The sequence below is a fragment of the Canis lupus genome, chromosome 24, assembly GCF_011100685.1.
Source record: "Canis lupus familiaris isolate Mischka breed German Shepherd chromosome 24, alternate assembly UU_Cfam_GSD_1.0, whole genome shotgun sequence".
NCBI lineage: Eukaryota > Metazoa > Chordata > Mammalia > Carnivora > Canidae > Canis > Canis lupus.
The window spans coordinates 47,757,554-47,766,505 of NC_049245.1; the positions used below are offsets into that span (position 1 = coordinate 47,757,554).

The 8,952-nt window shown below is 72.3% G+C and overlaps 1 long non-coding RNA gene across 1 annotated transcript; it reads left to right on the forward strand.

Annotated features, from left to right (window-relative positions):
• The first annotated feature begins 2,037 nt into the window (after positions 1–2,037).
• LOC119877494 lies at positions 2,038–6,296 on the forward strand. Its single transcript, XR_005378118.1, has 5 exons — positions 2,038–2,438; positions 2,799–2,973; positions 3,333–3,455; positions 4,312–4,446; positions 5,936–6,296. It is a non-coding gene; the product is annotated as an uncharacterized LOC119877494 (long non-coding RNA).
• Positions 6,297–8,952: the final 2,656 nt, after the last annotated feature.

Here is an 8,952-nt window from a genome sequence, read left to right on the forward strand (position 1 = left end):
GTGGGGAAATCAGCGGGGCAGCCCTGGAGGGTGCTGAGCCCCTCCTCGTCCTGTGGATAAGGCCGGCGCCCAGATCAGAGCGGGGCCCTCTCAAGGTCCAGAATTGCCGGAAGGCCGTCGGCACGAGAGGCGGACGTGGACGCTCCCAGTCCTGGGGGTCTCGAACCTGCCCCTTGCGGCTCCCTGAGTCCCCACCGCCCAGACCGTGGGGTGTGAGGCTGACGCAGACCCCACATTGGCGTTGGATACGGGGCTTCTGCCCCTGTCAACCGTGAGCGTGTTTTTCCCAAAGGCCTGTGCGGGCGGGGGGCGCCTTCCGGGTGTCCGTCGGGGAGTCAGCCCAGCCAGCGCTCCCTCGGGGGTCTGGGGGGCCGGAAGCCCCCACGTGCCCCGAGCCTGAGGCCCCGCCAGGGGCCGGGGGCGGGGGGCCGAGGGCAGCAGGCTTCTGATGTTCTGGGTCCCAGGACCACCCCCTGGCCCGTTTCTGGACACCTCCCTCTGGCCCCTTGCCCAGTCCCGGCGGGGAGCAGACGCCCCGACGCCCCGATCAGGCAGGTCGCTCCCAACCGGAGAAGGCGCCGCTGAACAAGGCTTCCCGGGACGCCCTGCGGGGCTTGCACTTTCATTCAAACGTTATCTCTACAAAGGAAACCCCCATCCCCGCTGAATTCTCTCCCAGCCCGGAGGGCAGGAGCTGTCGCTGTCCCCAGTCTCAGGTGAGGACCCCGAGGCGAGGTGGCGAGGAGGGAACCCGGGGAAGCTGCCCAGGCCTGTCTGCTTCCAGGACCCACCCCGGGCCCATGAGGCCAGGCCCAGCCCGTGTCGGGACAGCAGCCCAGGTGACCGAGGGTGGCCGCCCAATTCCAGGGGCTGGGGCGGGCCCTGCAGGGTCTCAGGAGGGCGAGGGGCGGGCGGGGGCAGGGAGCCCCTTGCCGCGGGGTCTGTGCGGGGTCACCTCCGACAGGAGCACCCAGCACAGCCCCCCGCAGCGCGGCCTCTCACTGACAACGTCGTGGGAACCTTCCACGAGGCCCCGCACCCCCTCCCGCCGTCGCCCCAACCCGTGTCCGTGCTGGGGTCTGGGCGGGCCGTGTGCGGCCTCCCGGGCTTGCAGCAGGGTCTGGTCCGTGTGGCTGCCCCAAGTCACCTCCTGGAGGAAGGCAGAGGGCACGTGGCTGGGAGCTGGGGGGGGAGCCCCGGGGCCCCGTCCACGATGGACAGGCCAGCACATGCCCACACAGCAGCTCCCCCTCAGAGCAGGGGACACAGCTCTGTCGCGCGCGTCCTTCATGGCACTCCTGCCCTGCGAGGCCCCAGGAAGGAGCTGCAGCCACAGCGGCTTGGAGGACGGCGTGTCCCGCGGGGACAGGAGGGAAGAGACACCAAGGCAGAGCCCCGATGCCTCAGCTTTGAATTAAAGCAAACCGTGGACACCGGGGCCCATGGGGGGGCCGACGGCAGGGCCAGCAGGGACCAGGTCCCCACGCCCCTGCCAGGAGCAGTGCCCTGGACACACGCCCGGCGCCTCCTGGGCTGAGCCGGGCTCACGCAAGGCCCACAGGCACGGCCGCTGCCCCCCAGCAGAGGAAGGGGCCTGCCCACACGGCGGGCCTGCGGGCTCCGGCTGCCGAGTCCTCTGGCACACAGGTAATGACTCTCCCCCCAGGGACCCATCGTGTCCCCAGCACCCCGACCCCCACGTGACTGCCTGCAGCCAGGGCCAGGAGGGGGGCGCTGCTTGAAGGCACAGAATGGGAGGGGCTCAGTTCCCTCCAGCCGGGCCCCACCCCTCCCCTGGGCCCTAGGCTCCCTCGTCCTCCTCCCCCCACCTCCCCACCTCCGTGCCTGGAGAAGGAGGCACCCGGGGCAGCCCTGGCTGCTGGCCCTGGAAGCCCTCCCCCTCCTCCCCTGCCCCCCTTCTTTCCCTGCAATCTCACCATCAGCCTCTCTCCTGGTCCCCAGCCGGGGGGAGCCCGGGGAGGCCTCTTGGAGCACAGCGTGCCCGTGCCCGTGCCCGTGCCCGTGCCTGGCCGGCAGGACAAGCTGCCACCACCTCGGTGCTTGCAGGTCAAGCCGACAGCCAGGGCAGGGGCACGTGCGGCGCGGTGACGTGGGAGGCTCTGAAAAGGGGCACGGACCACGGCGTGGGCAGGGGCAGGTGGGCCACGGACAGCCAGGGAAGCTCGCGGGGCAGGACAGGGCGCTCGCAAGTGGGCCACTGGGTAGACGCTCGCCCGGCCTCCACCCTCGGATTGGCTCGTGCCTCCCACGACCAAGGCCACCTGAAGCCAGAGGCGCGGAGCCCAGGGAGCCCAGGGCCAACGTGCAGCCGCCGAGGGCAGACGGGGCAGCACACAGCCACACCTGAGGGGACACCAGCTTCGCGCCCACACACCGCGTCAGAGTCGGCACCCGCGCGCGTTCCTGGGGAGCGTCCAGTGAGCAAGAGGGCTGTGGGCGGCCCAGGGAGGCCGTGACAGTCCCCACAGCGCGCCCACGGCCGTCCTTGCCTCTGCCCCGCCCAGCGGCCGCTCAGCCCTGCAGACCCCCGGGGGCCTGGCTCAGTGCTGAACACTGTCCCCCGTCCCCCGGAGCCTCTCCCCGCAGGCAGCCCGGCCCTCCAGCCCCCCAGCTCCGCACCCACGCCGGGCGCACCTCCCACCGGGCTGGCTCTGGCGAGCCCAAGGCTGACGGAAGCCTTCTGTGCGGACACCGCGAGCCCCCCGCCCCGGGAAGGAGGCCCCCCGGCAGACGCCCAGCGCTCCCCTCCTGGTCTCTCGTCCACTCTTCTCATTAAGGGACTGTGCTCAGGGAGCTTTACATCCCACTGGTGGGAAACCACTAGCACCTGCGCTCAGGAAGCACACAGCGGGTGGACACCGGGAAGGCCTCGCTGGACGCCACGGACATCGAAGCCTCCCGTGTGACGCAGGCCCACCGCCCCCAGGCCCTTGTGCACATCCCCAGCCCGAGGTGGGCAACCCCCCGACCCGGATCTTGGGGCACCCTACTGCATCTCCTGCACCCGCCGCTGGGCAGGTCCCCGTCCGCCGGCCCCACGTCCCTCCCCACACCTTCCTCCCTGAGCTCCCAGACATGCGGCCCCAGCTCGGCGGCCACCCCCGGCCCACAGCACCTGCAGCACGAAGCCCCGGGCCCCTGTGGAACGGGCAGGGGGCTCTCCTGCCCCTCCCCGGGGTCCACGCTCAGACAAGAGGGCTGACTTTCCTGGGGCCCGCTGTCCTGCTCGGCCCAGGGACCCGGGCTCGCGGTGACCTCCCACCCCCTCCCGACACCTGGGTCCCAGGAACACGTGGGGGGCTATCTCCTAGGGGCAAGGACGTTCTGGACAGGCCTCCCTGCGTGGGACAGTTCCCATGACTTTGGATTTGCTGTGTAGGGGCCACCCCTGAAGAGGAAAGCAGGAGCATGCTCCTGCCCGAGAGCAGACGAGGGTAAGCGGCCCCTGCCCCCCCAGGGACCCCACTCTCCTGCCAGAATCAGGCACGAGAAGCAGATGGCCCGGCCCTGGAGGCAGGTGTGGATCAGGGAGGAGGAGGGAGCCAGAGACTCTCAGAGGTGGAGAGGTCCCGGGCCAGAGAGGGAAGGAGACGGGGTGGCCGGGAGACAGCCAGCGAAGGAGAGACAGCTGGGGGGCAGAGCTGAGGGTGGGCGAGGCCAGACTGCGGGACAGGAGACACACGGGGACCCGAGCGGGCCGGCCGCACTGCGTCCTATCCCGTGACCAGATCTGGCCGCGTCGGCCCAGCCGAGGGGCTCCTGCTGTCCCCAGCCCGCCGTCCAGGACCCCACGTGCAGGACCCGCTGTGGGCCGGCCGGGCTCCGGGGGCGCTGCGGTGGGACGCCCTCGTGTGGGCCCTGGGAGCTGAGGGGGCGAGGGGCACCCAGCAGGGCAGGCTCAGGGCAGGCCACCCCCTGGGCTGAACCCTCTGCCTCATGATGGGGGCCGGCTGAGGGCCGGGCACTCCCGCCCCCACTCAGAGGTGGGGTTGGCCCCCAGGGGGGAGCCGGCCCTCCTCACCTGCTGCCCCGCTGGGTGGGCGGCCCCCCGGGGAAGGAGGATGAACAAAGCCCCTGAGCAGAGCACTCAGGAGACAAGCGCCCCCACCCCGGGCCAGGCTGGCTGTGGGGAGGGGCCCCATGGAAGGAGACCTGAGGCCAAGGGTGTCCCTGCCCCTAGCTCCCAGGTTCTAGAAGGAATGTGGCTTTACAGGGCGTCCTTGCCCAGGGCATCCTGCCTGCCACCCTAGGGGCCGGGCCCTGCAGCCTAGAGATCTCTGCGCCCTGCAGGCCCTGCAAGAATCCCAGGGAGACCGGACCCCAGAGGCCCGTTCCAGGGCTCTGAAGTGCTTTCTGGGGGACAGGAGTGGGGGTGAGCCCTCCACCCTGCCTTCCAGGGCCACTCTGAGGACACCAGGACCCTAGGTGAGGCCAGTGGGGGCCGGCCCGGGCTCCCTCCCCACAACACAGCCTCTGGGACCGCTCCAAAGCCTGGACCCAGTCCAGTGGGGTGGAGAGGTCAGCCCGGGGAGGGGAGGGGGGTAGGGGCTGGGAGGCTGGTGGGGAGGCAACTGGCCTTGCTTCTGCTTCCTAGCTGGGTGGCCACAGAGCTGCCTGGAAGCTCGGGGAGGTCCAGCAGGGGCGCCTCGGGGAACAAAAGGCCTGTTCCCGCCACTGGCCAGGCATCCCGCCTCCCCTCACGGCGGCCTAGGGGTACTGCACTGGCCTCCAGGGCACTGGCCTGGCCCCGCCCAGGTGCGGCACTTACCTGGCCTCCCGCAGCAGCCCCCGGCGTGCCAGCAGTCCAGAGGTTCCACAGCCCTCGGGTCCAGAGACCAACCCTTCAGGGATCGGGTGGAGCCGCTCTGCGCCTGTTGGGCCCTGGGTCCGCCCGTCTCTCCCGGTGGGGCTGGGCGGGGCCGGGGAGGAGGGAGCCAGGGGCGGGAGCGGCAGGGAAGGGGCTGTGGCCTCTTCTCCAAGCAGGGGCCCCGGCCCCTGGGCGGCCCACCCCATTGTGTGCCTGGCCTGGCTCACAATCACAGCCTTTGTGGTGGCCTCTCCCACCCGGGGGAACTCAAGCGTGCTGGGGGTCCTGGCCCCCACCAGCTTCAAAGGGCAAGTTCCTCCTCCCCAAATTGGCCCTGTGCAGACCTAAGCCCTGACCTAAGCCAAGGAACAGGCGGCTGGCTCCAGGCGGGGACCTGAGCCTGAGCTGGGGGGTTTGCTGTGTGGTACCCCCACCTCCTAGTCATACGGGGAGAGGCAGCCGGGCCAAGCACGCTCTGAGCACGTGGGGTGGAGAAGGAGCAGCGGGCGCCCAGAGGGTCCCTCTCCTGGCCCGTGCCCCGCCCCTGGGGGCCTTAGTCTGGCTGTGGGAGGAATGGGGAGGTGCTCAGGCACCAGGGCCAGGACCTGGGTGCGTCTGTCCCTCAGGGGAGACGTGTGGATGGAGGGGATCTGGGCCTCCCCACAGGGCAGGTCTGTGGGTGGGGCCTCCCAGGTCGGGGTTGGAAGCTGTGGACCATCTTGTGGCTACAGGGGACCCAGAGCAGGGACTGGGCTTGGAGCCCCTTGCAAACTGTCCCCTCCTCCCTTAGGCTGGAAGCCTCAGCCTCCCCTCCCCAGGCTTCATCCACACTGAGCACCTCCAGCCACACCGGTCTCTCCCCCACCCCCTGCAGATGGGAAGACCCCAGTCCCCTCCTCCCCCACCTGGGAACGGGGGCAAAGGTCAAGCAGCCAAGAGCCAGCTGTTCCCAGATGTGACCACGGCCCCACCCCTTTCTGGAGGAGCGCGGAGCCTCGCGCCCAGGAGGGGCGGGGGCGGGTGACGAGGCAGCAGGAGCCGGGAGGGCGGGGGTTCTTCACCGGTTTCTGTGGGTTTGCTTAATCCCACGCCATTCTCCATTCGCAGGCTTCCGAGGAAGGCGGAGGGGAGAGAAGGGGGAGGGGGTCTCAGCCCACGTCCCGCCCCCAGGAAGACACCTGACCCGTCTCCAAGTTGCCGGCCCGTGGCGAGAGGGGCCTTTGTGCGCGTGGAAGGCGGCTGCCTGGGACCCGGAGCCCTGAGCCACCCCGGCTGCGCCGCCTCCCTGCGCCCTTCACGCCCAGCCGAGGAGCTCGCAAATAAATCCACAGACACAAAATCTTGTGTGCCGGGGAGAGACTGCGGCGTGGGCAGCGGCGGAGAGCAGGTGCGGGGCGCAGCGAGGCTGGGCGCGGGGAGGCTGGGCCCGCGCCCGCCCAACGGGAGCACAAACCCGCGCCGGGGCCTGGCAGCAGTAAGTTGACTTGCCCAGACCTTCGGAGGCTGCAGGCCCTTCAGAAGGGGGAAGCCGGGCGGGCAGGGTGGAGGTGGGGCGGGCTCCACCCCACACCCGGGGCCGCCCTTCCTCCCAGGGGGCCGGGGTGACGGGTCGCTGGGTACCGGGAACGAAGGGCTGAGCCTCGGTGCTCAGGTCTGAAATGTAAAAATGGCAAAGAGGAAATGCCTGCCGGCTGCGCAAAAATCTGGGCTGATCCTAGAGAAGAAGCGCAGCACCCCCACATCTGCCCCGCCTGCGGAGAGGACGCAGAGGGGCGGCGTGCAGTGCCGGCCGGGAAGGGAGCGGGGGCGAGGGGTGGTGACCTGCCTGGGACCACCTGGAGCCAGCCCCGTGGAAGAGGGACCCGAAGGAAGATCTGGGGTCCAGTCTGTAAACCTGAGGACCCCCCCAGAATGCCAACGAGCTTCAGGGAGCTAGAAGCCAGAGCCGGCCTGGGCCTCTCCGGGAAGCCAAGGCTGGAGGGTGGGTGTCCACTTGGCACCCCTGGGTGGGAGAGGACGGGGTGAAAGGTCCAGAGGCCAGGTGGGAGGGGAGACTGCTTCAGGGTTGGTTTCAACACCATGGACAGCGGGTCCCCTGCCGCCGGAGGGGCTGTGCCCCCGTCCTAGTAGGGTGACACGAGCGTCCAGCGTCCTCCATCACGCTGACTGACGGAGGCCCAGAGCGACACAGTCCCTGACGAAGGCTTCAAGTGCCAGCTGCCCCGGGTCCCCTGCCCTCCAGCCCACCACTGAGGGTCCAGCCTGCGTCTGGCTATGGCGGTGAGCCCCACAGGCTGGAGGGGCCTTCCTCAGTGCTGGGCTGGGGGAGGCGAGGCTTCCACTTCCGTGTGGATGAGTGTGTTTGGGGCGGGACGTTGCACGTCTCTGGCTAGAGAGAAGCGTCACCCTGACCCTGCAGAGGACGAGAGGCTGCGGCTCCAAGGGTCAGGCTGAAGCTGCACCAAAGGGGGAGGGACGTCCTGGTGGGCTGAGGAGGGGGCGGGGTGGGGGCAGAGCGGCTGGTGGGGGGCTCCCCAGGCTGTGGGGGTAGAGGGCCGAAGAGGGAGGGCGCAGGGCGGTGCACCAGGCGGGGAGGGCAGTGGGCTCTGCTCTCAGGCACAAGGTGCGGGTCGGGTGGGCCTGGAGGGAAGGAGAGGGGCGCAGAGGCCTGCGGGCGGCTGGGCGCTGCCTCACCTCGCCCTGTGCACGGGAACAAAGGCCCCTGGGGGAGGCCCGAGGTGGCGCTTAGGGGAGCGCAGGAGCCGAGCAGGGCCAGCCCTCGGGCGGCTCCGGCCCCAGCCCCCAGCCCCCAGCCCCCAGCCCGGCGCGGCGCAGCACAAGGGCCGCCAGGTGCTGTCTGCGCTCCCGCGGGCCGGGCTCGGCGTCCGCATCCCACTGAGGACGGGGAGGGAGCAGCGGCGGGATGCGGCCTCGGGGTCCGCGTGGGCGCTGTGGAGGGCGCCCGGGCCGCGGCTGTGCTCCGTGCGCGTGGCCTCCGCTTGCGGAAGGTCGGCGGGGAGCGGTGTCCCGGGCGCGGAGGGGCAGGCACCGCGGGGGCCGGGCGCGGGCGCGGGGCGCGGGGCCGGGGCCGGGGCCGGGGCCGGGGCCGGGCCGGGGCGCGGGCGGGCGTGTGCGCGGGCGGCCCCGGGGCGCAGTGCGTGTGCGCGCGTGTGCGCGGCGCGCGTGCCCCGCAGTTCTCAAGGACACCTCGGGGAGGCGGCGGCGGGGCCGGTGTCGCTGACGTCACCGCGCGCCCCAGTATAACCGCCCGGTGCCCGAGCCGAGCGCGGATACGCGCGGAGCAGCTGCGGCGGCGGCGGCGGCGGCGGCGGCGGGCGCGGGGCCGGGCGGGGCGGGCGGGGGCGGCCGGGCCGAGCCGGAGCCCCCGACCCCGACCCCGACCCCGGCCCCGGCCCCGGCCCCCGCCCCGGCCCCCGCGGCCCGCGGCGCCCGCGGACTTGCCGGCGTCCAGAGCCCCCGCGCCCGGGCCGGGGCTGCGGGGCGGCGAGGAGCGGCGGCGGCGGCGGCTCCCGGGGACGGGTAACTGCGCGGGACGGGCCTGGCCCGGCCCCTGGGGCTCCGCGTGCGGCCCGGCCCGGGCGGGGAGGGCGAGCTCGCGGGGGTGAAGGAGACGCCGGCGTCCGCCTCCGAGCCCCGAGGCTCTTTCTTTGAGCCGCGTCGCCGCGCGCTGGCGGGCCCGGGGAGGGGCGCGGCGGGGAGGGCGCCCGGCTGCCCCGGAGGCCTCTGCGCCCCCCGCCCGCGCCCCGGCCCGCCCCCAGGGGCGCCCGGGCCCCCTCCCCGGGCGAGGGCCGCGCGCGCAGGGCTCCCCGGAGCTGGGGGCGGGCCGGGTGGCGGGGGAGCGCCGTCGGCGTGGCGCAGCTCCCCGCCCCGCGGAGCGCCGGTGGCCTCGGGGCCGGACCCCACGCGCGCCCGCGCCCGCGCCCGCGCCCCGCTGCCTGAGGGCCCCTCTGCGTGTTCACAGCGGACCTTGATTTAATGTCCATACAATTAAGGCACGCGGTGAATGCCAAGAGAGGCGCCTCCGCCGCTCCTTTCTCATGGAAATGGCCCGCGCGCCCCGCCCGGGAGGAAGGCGAGCCCGGCCCCCGGCGGCCCCTCGCGCC